This window comes from Corvus hawaiiensis, chromosome 2 (assembly GCF_020740725.1).
Source record: "Corvus hawaiiensis isolate bCorHaw1 chromosome 2, bCorHaw1.pri.cur, whole genome shotgun sequence".
Taxonomy (NCBI): Eukaryota; Metazoa; Chordata; class Aves; order Passeriformes; family Corvidae; genus Corvus; species Corvus hawaiiensis.
This window is the reverse complement of record NC_063214.1, coordinates 48862408-48875353: the sequence shown is the minus strand read 5'-3', so window position 1 is coordinate 48875353 and position 12946 is coordinate 48862408.

Sequence of the window (12946 nt, the reverse complement as noted above, 5' to 3'; positions counted from 1 at the left end):
AGATATCACTTTCTTAACAAGAGCAAAATATGAAGAATTATCTTCACAGTTCAGGGGCAAAGCATCTTTTTTGGCAGCTCCCTGGGGAGCTGGTTTTGGCTCACTATCTCATTTCCTCAGCAGTACAAGGCACTGTAGGATCAAGAAAATTACAGGAAAAGATTAGCAGGCACCTTCTGGACTCCTGTCTTAGGATATCTTGTGTTCTGTTGGAGTCATACATATATAACTTTTTAAAGGAATAATTGTTGTTCTCAGAAAACAATTACTCAAAACTTGCTAAAAATAATAGAAAATTGAAATTCGTCTGAATTTGGAACTGCCTACCAGTAAAATATGTTTCAGTGTGAATAAACATTTGCTAAACTGACAGAACCTATGGGCAAAACTAATTATCACCTGCACTGTGGTATTAGTGACAGAGAGCATCTTGGTGATGACACTGGTCTACTTGAGGCTGACAGGACCCAGTTGTGCCAACTGACACACTTTCATCAGAAATTCTGCAATATTTGGTGTTATCCCTCTAAGCTACTGCCCCTCCTAAAATACTGAGAATGCTGTGAATGCATGAAAACCTCACTGAAAGTATCCATACCTTACAACTACAGGGAGAAACTCAAAAACTTTTCTGTAAGTTCAACAGTGTAAGTGGCAAAAGGAGTCCATGCTATTGATAATTTCAGATAGCCTAATTCATATCATTTGATCATGAGACCAGCAGTGTTCCTTACAGTTCCTCCTTTCAGGCATAGAAGAGAAATCATCCATATTTGCCATTGTAGGGCTCAATCATCTGAGCAAGGCCTCTGTCTTTTTTTTTTTTTTTTTTTGACAGTCGGACAAGGGGTGTTCTTTACCAGCAGACGTGAAATTTTATACATGAAACAAGGAGGCCAAGGTGTTGAAAAACCTCTTCTTACCATAGCTCAAAATCATTTTTTCCTTAAATCAGTGTCTGTTGTCACACACTGTCTAGATTTATAAAGTTACTATCATTTTTGCTAATAAATACCCTGTAAGATTTAGTACCAATGTCAGTGGCTTCATTTGTTACAACTAGAAAGATTTTCAGCTTTTGTAAACTCTTAACTCATGATACCTTGTTCAACTTCTTAAGTTTTTAATAAATATCAGGCTGTGCTAAAAATACTATTTGTCAGATGACATTTTAAAAAATGTTTTGGATAGAGGTCTCAAATCCTATTGAAATGTTTTGAGAATATTTTTGACTGCCGATGCACTATGAACAGCAGGAGACCTTGCTGACCCCACCAGAGATTAATGGGTTGGAATTTGTGTCTTCCTGAGGAATGGAAGACGTCAACGCTAAAAGTTCCCTTACCCCACAGATAGCTGGTCCCAGTCCTGTTGTTTTTTCCAGTCTTCAGAAAAATCCTTGGCAAGAACTATCATTTTTCCAGTCATCAAATTTCCAAGAATCTTCTCTTCACATCTCTCTTTTTCTTTGATGGACTCTCTCACCGTAGTAAATGCAGACCTCTTGCAGGAATGTGGGCCAGACATGTGTGTAAGCCAAATGGCTTATGCCTGGAACAACAGCAAATGAACAATGAAATCCAGCAATGAGACGAAATAAAAAAGGATTTTTTTTTTTTAATATAGAAATGTTTCTCACTTCTTAATCGATTTGACTCAACTGTGCAATTAGTTTTGGCCCATTGGATGGCCATCTGATCACGTAGGGACACAATGTCCAGTGCCACATTATACACATTTGAAATTAAATTGTCAAAACAGCCCCGCAGAAAATTTTCACAATTTAACCTAAGACAGAAGAGACAGGTGAACATTTTTTTCCTTTTTTCCTCTAACCAGATATACCAAAAAATCTTGTTTCTTTGAACAGATCACCTGGCTTCCTGTGAATGAGTATGTTTTTGCCCTTTGCTGCTTGGTCTATACACACTAACATTGACCTATTACTAGCTTCTTTCAATAGCATTTTTCCTGTTCAAATGGTAGAGTTTGGGGGTTTTGGCTGTCTCACACGTGAGAGGCTCTGATTTACAAAATTAGGCACACATTTTTAGTTTAAAGTCCATCAAAATGCCATCGAAGTCTTTAATTTTAAATGAGCTGCAGTGTTCAAACTCTTACACTTGAAAACACATTTAAGTGCTTTAATAGTTAGACACCTCATTTGGGATGTACAGATTTACAACTGTATTCTGATTTTCAGACATACTTACTAATTTTCACCTATATTATTATTTTCAGTTTTTTCCATTTCTGTGATGCTATGCTGTCTCTACTAAATAAAGAAATGGAAAGCTATCTGTCTTCTACATACAGTTGTATCTTAAGAATTCCCATATATGAAGAATATTACAGTCAATCAAAAATAACTTCAAGAAATCAAGGAGATGGAGTACTACAGAATAGTCAGAATTACCTTGGTTCCGGTAAAGATTATGGAGAAATCCTCACAGGAGTCATTTTTAGGAAGGAGGGGAAGGTGGCTGGGAGCAACCAGCATAAATTTACCAATGACAAACTGCCTGGCCAACCCAGTTGCCCTCTGCAACAGGAGGACTGGTTTTGTGGAGAAACAAAGGGGTGCATGTCATTTGCCTAAACATCATCAGGCTGCTGATGTAGTCCCTCATAGCACCAACCCTGGAGACAAATTGGGGAGACATGAACCCTGGGCAGATTCCAAGATGGGTGAAAGGCTTGCTAGGCTGGCAGGTTTAGAGAGCAACAGTCAACACTTTGAAGGAATGACACTGAAGAGCAATGTTCCTCAGAGATAGGTACTAGAGCTGACACTGACCTGATGCAGGAGAACAGACTGAGGACAGCAGCTCTGCAAGGAAGTGCTGGGCTGGTCTTGGACAACAAGTTAAATATGAACAATCAGTGCATCCTTCAAAGACTAACCATGCATTGACTGAATTAGCAACGTGGTAGCAAGATGGAAGCAAGAGGTTGCCTGCTATATTTGGCACTTGTGTGTCTCCATCTGGAGTACTGAGCCCGTTTAACTGAGCAATTTAACTAAGCCCCTTTGGGAACTCCCCAACAGGAGAGAGATTTTGTCCAGTTAGGAATATTTTGAGCAGAGCTGTGGGGATTGGAGCAGCTGATATTTGATGAGGTGAGTCTTTCTACCTGGAGAAAACTAAGGAGGGGTCTAATTGCTGTCTTGAACTACATAGTGGGAGGTTGGAGAGAAGACTCACAGTCTTCTCAGAGGAGCACAGGAAGGGACAAGAAGTACCAGTAAAAGGCTCCAACAAGGGAAAATCTGACCAGATATGGTGAGGGTGGTGCAAAACTGGGACAGGGGCTCAGAGATGCTAGTGGTATCTCCATTCTTTGAGGTATTCAAAATGCATCTGGACTCTAGCAATCAGACCTAGCCATAAGTTAGAATCACTGAATCATAGAATACCTCAATTGGAAAGGGACCCATAAGGATTAACCAGTCCAATTCCCTCCACCTCTTAGAACTACCTAAAAGTAAACCACCTGATTAATAGACATTCTTTGTATATGAATAGACATTCATAGTCTTGGTACTGTGACTGCTTCCCTGGGGAGCCTGTTCCAGTGGCTGGCCACCCTCTGCGTGAAGAACATTTTCCTAATATTCAAACTGAACTTCCCCTGAGACATCTTCATTCCATTTCCTCGTATCCTTGTTAGCCCTGACTTGAGCAGAAGTTTTGCCTGGATGAACTCCAAGGTCCCTTTCTCAACTGCAGTTATCCTGTGTCCATGTCCCTAAGAATAATTTAGGTCCTGTTTCTCACAGTGAACTAAGGAGCAGCAGTTGTCACAGCCACTACCCCAGAGACTATTAAAACATAGGATCTAACATCTTCCTATCTATAGAAATGCTTCTCTAGTCATATTTGAAAATACACCTCATTTACTGCTCTTGGGAAACACCCAAAATCCAGTTTTAACCACCTTACTGAGAAGGACTGGAAGAAAGAATTCATCAGGGTAGAAGAAAGGAGCCTGGGATGCCACAAAGCCACTAAAATGACCTTTTCTCTTGCCTAGTCTCTCACAAAAGGGATTGTAAGTGTGGTGGAGTGTGGTAAGCATGGGCTGCCCCTGGACCCAGGGCCTAGCACACCAACCAGGCCACAAGCAGCCCCCTTCTGCAAAGCCACCCGGTGTCACACCACCCGCAGCCGCGAGCAGGCGATTTAGGTCAACCCAGCCCCTTTCCACCATCACTATGCTTGCTCCCAATGCAATAAATAGAAAGGCTATTTTGTCAAGCCCAGCTGTTTTTATTCAAGAACTTCTCAGAGGAAGCCTGAGTGCGTAAACAGGAAAGCAGGGGCTGTTTTTACTTCACCCATCTATAGCCAGTACACACGGGTTGACATCAGGCGAGGGCCAGCTGCACCAAATGCACCCAACAATTTGCTCCCTAGGCAGCAGTACCAGCACTAGGGCAGGCATGGCTGGAGGGAGGTGCAGAAAACACAACACCCCGATATCCCTGTGCCCACCCCTGATGACCCCCAGGTCCCCATCCTCACTGGTGGCAACAGAAAGACAAAGGGGTACCTGGACGATCATCCTCCCTCTGGAAATCCACAAACAAGGTATTTTTTTCCTTCAAGAGTGCCTGCATCCTGGTGCGGTTTGCTGATCATGGGGGGCCTCACCCCAGACCCCCAGCACCCTCCTGCTTGTGTGATGTGAAGTGCTGCAACTAGCAAGCTCTGGGAACCTATTTTTAGCCCTTGTGGACTGGAATTGCAGGCTGCACTGCGGATCTCCCTGCAGAAACTGGCGGGAAGGAAAAGCAGCACCACACTGTAATTTTGTCTCTAGTGATGGGGTTTTCTTTCTAAATCCTGCATATCAGTTTCATTCACTACTCCAGGCTACAAGAAATATGCTTCACCTACAGCTATAACATCTTCTCTCCTGCCTATATGTCACCATATAATAAAACGTGCAGCAGTTTTATAGTCACTGTAGAGTTATTACAAGACATATGTGTACAGAGCACACTGGCTTATATGACCACCCAAGCGATTAATAAAACTGGTTGCCTGCTAGAAGTGATCTTTAACTAAAGGTTGAACAAAATTGGTCTGGAAACCTTGAGAATAATTTAGAGTGGTTGCTTAAATCACAGAGACACAAAGTCTGCAGGAGGTGGTTCTCCATGCAGCTTTCATCATTAATGTTTTTTTTCTCCATGGTCTCAACACATTTAAATAGAACAACCTACCAAATAATATTTATGTTAATTTGTTTATTTGCTGCCATAGAAAAAAAACAACAGCAACAACAGTGCTAAGGGAACAAGTGTGAATAGTAGTGAAGTAGTGCCTTAGTTATGAGTAATTTCTGTCTCTATTTTAAACATAGTGAGCAATTTCTCCTCAGTTACACCAGCCTAAATTGGAGAAAATTGAATTCTGTGAGAATTGATGAGAAAATTTAGCCCACAAGTTCAAATCACCACTTCATAAAATAACAAAATCCAGTTATTAATTTTATTTTTTATATATGTATCTCAGCATGTTTTATGCATTACTTGTAAAATTTTCCTTGCATGTAACTTACTTATATGCATAAACTAAACTTATTAATTTCCTTATGTGTTTTACTACTTGTTAATAACTTGAAAGCCACAACAGTAGTGATCTTAACTTATATCAGAGAGTAAAACAACCATTAGCTCCACAACAGAAAAGATAGGACATTAAGAAACAGCAAGTCTGCTCTGCTGGGACAGTAACACCTTATGTTTGGTTTTTATTGTACAAATCAGGTTGTAGTGTAGAGTACAGTGAGAGCCCTCAGAAAAAACAGATTTACCCCATGGTTTTCTGGATCTTCAGTTCACTATAAATAGAAGCACACTAAGACTGTTTGGGAGACATTATTTGTTCTGCATATATCCTATCATTAAGGGGGCTTACTCATTTTCTACGCTGTCTTTAATCTGGAAAGGATAAAAAATAAGAAAACAGTAAGTTTAGGCTAGAAACTTCTCTGCTGTTGATCAGCTGAGTTCATGTCCTACTGCCTCCCAGTTAATGCCCAGCTGCCTTTTTAAACTCTCCTTCTGCTTCAATGCCATAGCGTCCATCTGCCAGGCAGAAGTCATATACAATGCCCAGAGAGTCACTAGATAGATTTCAGCATTTACTAACTTCAGCTAAACTCACCAGGGACCTCAATAAAGAGTTGTACAGAACTAACATAAGTCTTGGGTATTAGATCCAGGGTTTAATGTTACAGTTTCCAGCAAACACAAAGGTTTTGGGGGTTACTGTTCCAGTAAAAAGGCAGAAATTTCTGACAAAGCAAATTGAATAGATGACAATAGACATTGACTGTTCCAGATGAGTTTAAATTTGTTGAATTTATATACTAGAAATAAGCAGCATAAGACACCTCCTCCTGGGTCTTCAAGTGGTGTAAATCAAATACAAACTATACAAATTCAGTGGAGTTACTTTGATGCAAATGAGATTAGAGCCAGACTCTGCATCTCTTGCAAGCAGAGCCCAGTGTTCTTCAACACCCCACCAGTATGTAAAGGAGATGGCTCTGGCCATTGATATTGACATTCAGAGAGTCTCTGATAGATGCCTTTCAGGGCAACTGCTACTACATGGTTGTCTCAAGTCATGACAGAGTGATTTAATAAATTTTCTCTTTAACATTGTGCAGGTGTCACAGTGCAGGTAAAGAAAGTGAACAAGTCCATGCCTGCCATCAAATCCATCCTTTCTAGCTTCCCTCTGCATCAGCCGTTCAGAAGTGCAGTTATGGAGCCTCTTCTCATCCCAGCCCAGGGAGACATACTGCAGTGGTCAAACTCTCAGTGTCCTTTCGTTCAACATAACATGATACAACAAGATTTCAAGAGTGTCTGCCTTTCTCTTACCCTAACCTCCAAAAGCTTAAGGCAAGGCATCCATGCCTTTTTGTTTTGAGTATGGAAGGGAGGAAGAAAGTGCCATTTTACAGTGAAAAGTCAATATATCATTTTAAAAAGAAAAACAGTGAGGCCGATCAATGGGTCTTGCCTGGTGCACATTTATGGAAGCAATGAGTTTGTTTAGGAGAAGTTGGGAGGTTGAGCAGTGAAACCACAGACTAAGAAAAAGGACACCAGGACAGAGCCTCTTGTTCCTTCAGCCTGTAAATTTTAAGATTTCACAAAACCCTGTCCCTCCAGCAAAATCAGCTCATACACAGGTAAATAAGAACACAGCAGCACAAGGCAGGAGACAAAATCAGCTCCTACTATTCATGCAGGCTAAAATTTGGGGCAGTTTAGTTGTCAGTTCATGCACTAGGGGATGAGAGTCACATGGCTTTTCTGGGTCTGGGAACAAGAGAGTCACCAGTGTGAAAACAAAGGAAAACATGATAAAAAGCTAGGAGCTACTCAGAGAGTCCTGAGGTACCTGTTTTCAGAAAACAATCAATTCTGGGATGCAAGGAAAGAATTAAAAAGCTCCCTGGAGCTCCACTGCAGTGTTCAGTACTGTTCCTCATGTTACCCACTACAAATAAAATGTGAACTCAATAGGCCTATGTAAAGCATATTCAAACTCCCTTTTCCCTTTCCTTTCAGCTCTCTCTTTCATGTCTTTTTTCTTTGATTTCTGAATGAAATTCTGCCTTGCCTTTGTGGTCAACCATGCCAGCCATCTAAAGGTCTCTTGAGAAAGAGACTCTTTTCAAGAGTTAGTAATCATGTGCAAAGAATTTTGGTCATAAATACTTCAGGGATACTGTGAAGAATAAAATCCAACAAAAATAGGCATGTTAAAAAAAAAGTAGGAGTAGTCCAACAGAGGCAGCTGCACTTCCTCCTGTCACACAGTCGTTCATGTACTCTTCAGCACAGGACAATTCAGAGGATCATAATCATTTCTTCTGTGGGTAACCTGCTGTTCATATCCTCAAACAATAAAAGTCTTTCTATGTTAATGGACATGATAAAATTGACATTTTAAAGACACATATAATTCATCTTTCATGAAGTATCATCAGCACCACAAGTACCAGAGGGATTTAAGAGACAATCCCTAGCTAGCAAACACCCCTGACTTAAGCCTACACTTGCAGTTTCTGAAAATAATATATGCTTTCTCTATCTGTGATGAAAAGGCATCTCCATCCTCACTGAAAAGGAAACCACAGCTTTGAAGATCACAGCAGCAGTGTGCCCATAAGAACGATAACAAAATCAAATGCTCATCTCGCCTTTGCTAGTAGTCTGGTGTCCTGTGCCTCACCCATCAGTATGAACTCAGACAGCATCCTTAAACCATCCCTTCTTCTCTACCATATAGGTTGTGGGATTCGTTTTCACGGATAGCATCCTACAGCCATTTCAGCAACAGGTGTGGCCCTGCCTGGGGAAAACACAGTATGGTCAGGCAGAAGCAAGTGCTTTGTGGGAATTCAGTCAGCCTCATCAAGTCCGGTACAATTACCACCAGAGGCCAAAAATACAGAGATATTATATCTTGTTTAATACTTGCTACCTAAGAAAGGCACTTTTGAGCAGCAGAGGTTCCTAAGGAAAGTGAAGACTATGGCCCTCTAAGAATGTATTCAGCATTCTTTTCTACAGTGCAGGTGTCCTTTTCTAAACAAAAATTATTTTCTTTCTAATATCTGTTTGATTTTTGCTTCGTATCACTTTACAGAGACTCCCAAAGTATCCCTAGGCAATTTTAGAGTGGTGAGATTATATGAAGTTCTCTCTATAGCTGTGGTTCTCTCTGCCACTAACAGATGAAGCAGATAGATTTTTCCCTTAGTTCTTTCACCGCACACAAAGTTCTGGCTAAAATATGTACCTAAATAAAGCAGCCCTGTACCCTTGTTTTTCTCTTTTGTCTATTGTTATGATGGAGCAGAAGTTCATTATTCCTGCCAAAGCTCCAGTGGTACATCAGGACTGAAGTCATATGGGAGAGAGAGGACATGTTTACTGTGTCAACATGTTACAGGCAACACCTGTGCTCAGAAGTGGGTTTTGTACCAGGCTTTGGCTGTGGCAAAGCACGCAGTCACTACATGAGAACTTACGGCTGGAGGACAGAGAGTTCCTTTCCAACAACCAGGAGTACCAGGGGAACTGAATTTCTCTTAAGTGTCTAAAGAAATAGCCATATTTAATGATCGTAATATCTTTGCAAGCAGTCTGGGAGACCAAAGGAAATCAAAATCCAAAAGACAAGTTTCCAACATCCAATTCATTTCCAGTGAATCTGGTTCATACATCAAAATCTGAAGACAGAGCAAAGCACTCAGCAACTACTGCATTGCTCAAACTAACAAATACTTTTCTCAAGGCTTTGACAGGTAAATAAATGCTCTTATTACATGTTTATATGAACCATTTGATATGATTTATTGGTTTGTTTTGTCATTAAAAACTACAGGCTCTGAGTATTCTCATCTTCTATTGTATGTGTTAAATTTTATCAGTCACATGGATTTTAATTTGGCTCTATTAGTGGCTCCAGATTCTTGAGTTTGAATAGACCATGGAGAATAATGCAAGGATCTATTTTAAGTCTACAGCTATTTTCTATTTTGGCAAAGAGATAACTGACAGTAAATAAATATGCCATGTTTTAGATTCATGTGAATCATTCTGGATGACCTTACAGAACTCAACAAAATAGGAAGCAAAAAAATCAACAGCAAACATAAAGAATGTACAGAGATGAGCATAATACCATTGAACTGCTAGTAAATGGAAGTGTGGCTGTAATAAGCTTACTTGAATAGCTATTTGATCATTTCTTCCTTTTCATACTTGAGACCAAAATTAGTTTCTGCTGGATTAATACCAGATCCAGGGTCAGCTTCTTGAAACTATTCATGATATTTTATGCACAATACAGAAATTAGGCCATTTCTGTATTTTTTAACGTATTTCAGTTACTAGCATTTGAAGTATTTTCCTATTAGACCAGTCCATGGTCATCACATGGTCACAGATGCATGAGACAAAGTGCTGCTTCAGTCTTTGAAAACCTTTTTGTGATGTAGGACTTTATTTTCCTTCAGCTCATCTAGCTCCCAGTCTACTGTTATTTCCATAGAGGTCTCACCAGTAACCCTTAAAACGTGGGAGAGTATGAAACGCTGAATAAAGATCTTGTTCATAGTGTAAAGATAACTAAATCAAATTTGGCGCTTCCTCTCTTCAAAGTTTGCCTCACCTGCTGGTAAAGTAAAAGTTATTACAAAACAGAAGTATTAACTCTTTCCAGGCCACTCTAATGGCCCACTAGTAGAGAAATAACTGGTTTAAAGATACATTCTTGTAAGGGTGGATGTATGAAGCATCACATTAGATGGAAAGTGGCAGGATGCATTTACTCTTTTTGTGCAGTTGTTATTTCACCCATTTCCCATTTTGTCCATCTAACCACCAAGATTACATAAGTCTTTCCCCTACTAGGAAGTGGGTTTACTTTAGCTGGAAGTGCTCCAGTTAATGTTATTTTTATCTCTAAAATTGCTAAAATTTCTTAGAAATCCTATATGGGATGACATTAGCTTATTTGGCCCATATTTTTAGAATATTTGTTTTTCTCAGGCAAAAATATGCAGGCCACTCCACTATCTATTGCACTAGAGCTGAGCTTATCACCTTTGATCCAGAAGACATCAGGACTGACAAGGGCTACCCACAGGACAAAACACCTGCTCCTGAGCTGGTGACCTGCCCAGCACAGGAATCACTGCTGTCACTGATGGCACCACACAGCTCCTTTCCCACAACAGAGTGAGCCATAGAGGTACCTGAGAAAACAAAGTTCAGCTCTCAATTACATGAGATTGTCCAACGATAAATGAGAAGCCACTTAGACTTTTCTTCTTTGTTCAGTTCTCCCCTCCATCATCTTTGTTCTTTTTCTCAACTTGAGGTATTTTACTGCATCCATTGCTAAGTCATACTGCAGAGAAAATCAGAGTGTTTCGTTGTATTCCTAGGAGCTGAAGCTCTTGAATACAAATCAAGAGTTAAACCTGCAGTAGGTACAAATTGATATATCTCCATTAATTCCTTTGGATCTATGCCACTACTCTGGTTTTCATCAGGATATCTAGTGGGAAAATTTTCAGATGGGTTGTTTTTTTAATACTAAGCCATAGCAAAATAGTCCAGCCATAGATCTCTTCCATGGAACAGTCTTCATTTTGAAACAGAGATTGTCAGCTTCCTTTCAAAAAAATAATATAACAGCCTTTAAGTTCACTCACAGGTTACTTTTTTTGTTTTGTCTCTGAGGTTTTGGGTCATTGGGTTGTTGTTTTATTTGTGGGACTTTTTTAGAAAGCTCATAATTCATATATATCCACACCTTTCAAAAATCACTCTGTTGTTCTAAAGGAACTTGCTTTCAAAATAAAGAACTCATCCACATGTCCTGTCCTTGTGCTGGAGTTGCTGGAGTGGAAATCAGAGCTGCAGCCAGTATACTTTAAAGCTTTTTTCACTTTACAGACCACTTAGTTTACATAAATTGCATACTTGCTGGTTTCACCTGTCCAAATTGCAAAAACAAACATCTACAAAAGAGCCAAAGTAAAATCCGAGCTTGCATTCAGAAGATGAATGGCACCAAAAACTAGCTGTTTGTGGAAAGAGAGCATTTACGCTTGCATTCAGTGCAGAATTATCAATGTGACAGCTTCCTTTTGTTACTGCTATGTATTGGCTATGATTACAAACCACCGCAGAGCTGAAAGCTAAGAAAAACTTCCACATTTCCCAAATTATTTCTGGACTACGTGAAGGTCAAAAGGTCAGATTCTGCTCCACAGCACACCCACCAGCCTGACACAAGTGAAGCTGCTCCCTTGTGGGAGAGCAGGCTGGCCGGTGCCCGATTCACTGAGAAACTTTAAAGGAAACTTTTTCATAGGTTACACAAGATCACCTAAGATGCTACAGGGGAAAAGGAAGGAAACAAACCAAACTAATTCTATTTATACCAGGTAAAATCTCCCAGCTGAGTAGTCATGGGCTTGAGTGCTACAAATCTTTTTAATATCAAGCGTGTTTTTTGCCACTAACTATACTTCCGGTATCTCTGCTCCCATGAAGCTGCATCTCCTCCCCAGTCTCAAAAGACCATGAGTTCTTTCTCTTCAACCTCATTTCAGATATTCCTCTCCTGCTGTAACTGTGTCTATCAAAGCAACTCCACAGTAGGCATGCAATCAGCACCCAGGGGAGCGTTGCAGCTCCAGAACCCCTCCCAATACTATGTGTGCAGTTTCCTCAATCCCACTGAATTTATTTTGTTATTTTTCTCCTCCCTGCCTTCCCCCAGATTCTCTCCCTTCATATTTATTGCAAAACAGCAGACTTTCTACAATAAAGCAGGAAGAAAACTGTGTCCATCACTAAGTGTAAGCACTGGCTTTATTCCTTCTGCCACTGGACCCCATATGTGCTATGCTTTTCACGCTCTCATGTAATGGAGGGTTCAGGTGTTTTTGATGCTGCTGCCAGGCACTAAAAGCAGAGTGATACAAATGTGAGGTAAAAAGGATCCTTCAATCCCTAACTGAAATCGCAGATAAATCTGGGAATTCTCCAGCACACACCAAGCAGCTGCTGCTGTGAACAGGCTCCAGAGATGTACTTTGGTGCATTCTTGGCCTGACTTAGTGCCTCATTCTAACTCAGTTTTCAGCCACAGTCATCCTTGTGCTGGCTCATTATTACAGCACTATAAAAATAAAATGTTTGGACAGAACTGAAACTGCCTCCTAGCTGCCACTCTCATTTGCATAGCAGGCTATTATCCTGAATAAAGGCTGGCAGTTGTTTCCATCCTATGGCTTCTCTGATTTTCCTGTCAGATTATGTTTCCCTCTAATGCCCTTTGTGTACCTCTAGTACAATTAACAGTGTGGTTACTTGATCTCTGAATAGAAA